Below are 4,764 nucleotides of genomic sequence, written 5' to 3'. Positions count from 1 at the left end.
GGGCGTGCAGCTCCTCTCGCCCTCGAAGGGAGGTCGGGAAACAAGAGCGCCTATCCTAATTTCGATGTTATGCGATAGCAAGATCTTGTTGTCCTTCCCTTGAGTCGTAACCTTCGAGAATATCCTCTCAACCTCAAAGAAGGCGTCAGGTCCCACCTCGACCTCTTTCTCCATGGTGGGACCAAAGTGGGGGATTGGGGATTTAGCAATTATCTCTTTCCCCTTGTTGGCCTGCTGGGATGACGAGCCGGCGGCGCTCTTTTTGGGCATGTTCTTCCTGGGTCCCATCTGGTCACCTAGCGAACAAAGATGAAGAAAGTTTAGATAGGCGACCTAAAAATAGAAAAGGGAATCTAGCGCGAGAAATGATTTTCGTACACGGGCTGAGGTAATCTCAGCTCGCGGTGCGTGAGGCCATGCAATGCTGTGATCATGCGCCTATGCTCCCAACGGATCCTTGATTGCTCAGGATTTGTGTGTCAGGAGGGTCAGGATAATGCCTGCCTTGGAGGGAAAGTTTCAAAAACCAAAACCGCCTGGGAAGCGTGACCCCTAAGCTACCCGGTTTTGCACCCCAGAAACCTATCGCCTTCCCCTCTCCAAACAGGCATTCCGAAAAGATACCCAAGAAAAGTTACCCAGAAATTATCTTGACCTATATGTCACATTCCTAAACATGTTCTCATATGATTGATACCCCTAGGATAAAAACCTACGCACAAAACACCAGCCAAAAAACAACCTACAGTGTGCGACTAAGAAAGAAGTTTACCTAACAAGAGAAACATCAAAACGTGCAACAGGCAGAGGACTTACAGTGTTTTTGCCGTGTGAAAGTCGCAAGGAGCGTGGGAGTCGGAGTCCTGGTGGAGCCTTCAAAACTGGCGTCACGGAGAAACTCTAGTGGCAAGAGCGTAGAAACCTCTGGGACGATAACCAGAAAAGGGAAGACTTCTGAGGCTAAAAAGAAGAGAAGATGAGGAAAAAAAATTCAAATAAAGGGTGGCTCATGCGAAAGGTGGCCAACCTTATATATATGTAAAAGGCGAAGGAACGAGGACCGTTCGATCGCATTAATGCGAGATACAAGGGTCACAACTCGAGAGACGAAAAGATGGCCGAAGATAGGCTAGGCCATTTAATGCAATTCTCAGAAGATGAACTGTCGCCAACCACGGTGCTCCACGTGTTCGATACCTGCGCAGTGGATGGGGCATGAAGATTCAAAAAAGGAACCTAAAAGCCCCTGCTGTGGTCACAGATGACGTCATGTGTCACGAGCAGAGGCTTGGGGGGCAAATGTACGCCCTAAATATCCGCGAGTTATTAGCGAGCTGGAAAAGGGCATAATTCAGTCTGCCATGTGTAAATCGTCCATCCGGAGCTGCTGTTACGAGTCTACACCTCCCTAGCCCGAGTTGATTAGAGAGTTAGCAGTCTACTCGAAGGCAGTGGATCAACAGTATGGATATCACGAGCTGGCGCTACATCAAGCTCAAGGTGCGGCATAGATCTGACACTCAAATCCTTGTAAAGGCTACCACACAATGTAAATGTGCACATATCAAACATCACGTGTCTATTCCATTCCTGAATTCTCGGACACGCAGTATAAACGTGCGTGTTCAGACACCCCACGACTGGTTTGGGCCATGTGGCCCATTATCCCCCCTTACCTATTGATTAGACAACACCTCATTGTCAGGTTTTAGGAATTAATCATCAGTGTCACAGAGATGACATGATGGGTAAGAAGGTCACGAGATGACCCCCTTTACCAACGCCCAGGTATCCTCTCCCTATAAATTCCAAGACCCTGGGCGTTGTAAGGGGTTAGCATATTTTTTGTAAAGAAACACCTGTAAAGGAATTGTCAAGAGAGACCAATAATATTGACTGGTGAACTAGAGGGATTTTAACCTTCGAACCACCTAAAAGAAAATGAGTGATAACCTTCCCACGATACTAATTTCGCCAGTTTAGAGTTACGATATTTTCATATTACGGTTCACTATTTAGCACTAATCCATCCTGTTTATTCGTATAATTATTTGTTGGCGAAGAACTGCGTCAACAAAGATCATCTCAAAATCAATTGTAACCAACCTTATCATATAAACTGATGGGTCATTTCCACAATAATTCACCTCATCTCTTAGATCACCAATACAGTAGCACTTTCCCATCATAACATAACCATGCAATTTGTATAATGACTCCATGTTTTCTCTAGATGCAACAAGCAAAGAACAACATGGCACTAAGCTAGTCAGCACAATACAAAATCAGAACTAGAAAGCTGACCTGCCATCCCTGAGGAACTAGTCTCAGTCTCAAATTATGACTGCATCGGAACGAACACTCGAGCTGGAGTCGAGCTGTCCATCCCCTTTTGCTCATCATTTCTTAGCCTTGGGCAATCCTTCTAGAAATGTCCAACCATATCACATAAGAAACATGCCTTTGCTCGGCATTCTCCCAGATGACGCCTCTTGCACCTAGTGCATATTGGATGAGTCTTCCAGCTTTCATTCTTGCTCACTCCAATAAGTGGAGATACCATTACTTGAGCTCTGTGCTCTCTGGATCTCTTTTTCTCATTTCTTATGCTCTCAACAACAAGAGCATTCTCTGCCACCTGAGCATAGGTAGAGATTTCATGCACTGGGGTAACCCTAATGCCCTGAGCTATTTTGGAATTCAATCCCCGAACAAACCTCTCCTTCCGAGCTACATCTGTGGGTACCATGTCAAAAGCGAACTTGGCCAACCCATCAAATCTGTTAACATACTCGGTTACTGTTGCATTTCCCTGAACGAGATTCATAAACTCATTCATCTTAGCAGTCTTAGCTGCATCACAATAGTATCTTTCATTGAACAGCTGCCTAAATTCTTTCCAATCCATCACAGCTGTGTCTCGTGTCTGGGATACTACTTCCCACCACGTCTGGGCATCATCCCGCAATACATATGTCGCACAAATCACCCTATCGTGACCTACCAGCCCCATACTGTCCAGAATGGAACTGATCATGCCCATCCATTGCTCAACTCTGAATGGATCTAGGCCTCCCTCAAAGACTGGAGGTTAATACTCCTGGAATCTTCCACAAAGAAACACCCATCTGCTATCAACCCTAGGCTGAGCCAAAACTGGTGTCACTCTTGGCATAATAAAGGAAGAAGTGCTCCCCAACAGATTCTAATGTTGCTTCATTCACCTAATCTCTTCCTCATGCCTCTGAAATCTTGATTGCAAATCTGTGAACATCTACTGAAAATTTATAGGAGCAGATGAAGAACTAAAACCCTGGTTGTAACCCCCAGCCTCAATATAGCCACCACCAGGCCTCATTATCTACCTTGGATATAAACCTGCTGATTGAATCTGTAGTCAATAACTTGACTGATTAAACATGATGAGCACATCAAGAGCTTTCCCCACGGGAACAATCTTACCACACCACATTCACAAACCACTTGCAGTGCTAAAAACATGCCAATGGCATTCATACATCAATCATAATCCCTGCTCTTCCAACATGTATACCATGCCTCCAACTCCAGCATGCAAATATCACAATTATATATTCATGGAGCAGGTAATCATATGATCACATTCATATATATATATATATATTCACGGAGCATATAATCATATAGTCAAGAGCTAGGCTCTATCAGAATCTCATGCTCCCTAATACAATATGCAGGTAAAGCATTTACATTCTATTTAAGCAGTTAAACACATAACTACAGAAATAGTTACCATTCCCTGAGTGAAGCTATCTTCTGTGCTGAGTGTACATGCCCAGCTTGTCTTCAGGAACCATAAATCTTGGCATGCTCTAATACCAAATTGTAACGCCCTAAACTCCAGGGACCGTTACGGTGCGCATTATAAACAGTGTTAAACTCGCTAATCGAGTCATTTGGCCATAAACGTGTAACTAAGTATGATTACCGATTTAGGGATTTTAAATTTTTGGTTAAGATGTAATGTTTCATTAGGATCCCAAAAAAATAATTTAAAGGTTTATTACAAGAAAATATTTACAACCAGCCGATCTAAGCGGCAAAACAGGGTTTAACCCTAGTTCCCCTTTCAACCCTCGGACGTGGCGGTCGAGCAGCCGCATATGTACACATCGTCATCTAAGCTCTCCAACTCAAGGATGGTCCAGCTTTCTTTTGCCTTTACCTGCACCACATAGCACTCGTAAGCCAAAGCCCAGCAAGAAAACTCAATATACTCATGAACAGTAATAACATGTTGTTGACCACGATTTTGGCCAACGGCGAGTAGACGTCAAAACTACAATAAACATTCAAGAGAAAATACGTCACTGATAATTTTATAGTGGTTCAGCACCAATATGTTGGTAATAGCCTAATCCACTTAGAGTTGTGATAAATAGATCTACACTCAAGATCAGATGAACCTGTGTCAACTGAGTTTCTTCAGTGTAAATGCAAGAAAATACAAGATTTCTCTCAGAATACAAATGCTCTCTCAGAAAAATCAGAATCTGAATCCCTTCAATGATGCCATGAGCTCTTTATTTATAGGCTTAGGATTGTACAAATCGAAATCCCTCATAATCGGGATATTTCAGTTGCCCTCACCAATATTTAATTAATAATAAAATTTAAAATACAACAATATGCGATTTCTTTAGGATAATCTGAGAGATTTCCGCTGTGGGTATGACTAATTCTAGCTGAAGTCGTTACTGAAATTTTGTTGCATAATGATGATCT

The sequence above is a fragment of the Humulus lupulus genome, chromosome X, assembly GCF_963169125.1.
Source record: "Humulus lupulus chromosome X, drHumLupu1.1, whole genome shotgun sequence".
Taxonomy (NCBI): domain Eukaryota; kingdom Viridiplantae; phylum Streptophyta; class Magnoliopsida; order Rosales; family Cannabaceae; genus Humulus; species Humulus lupulus.
The sequence above is the reverse complement of the archived record's forward strand: the minus strand, read 5'-3'. Positions refer to the sequence as shown.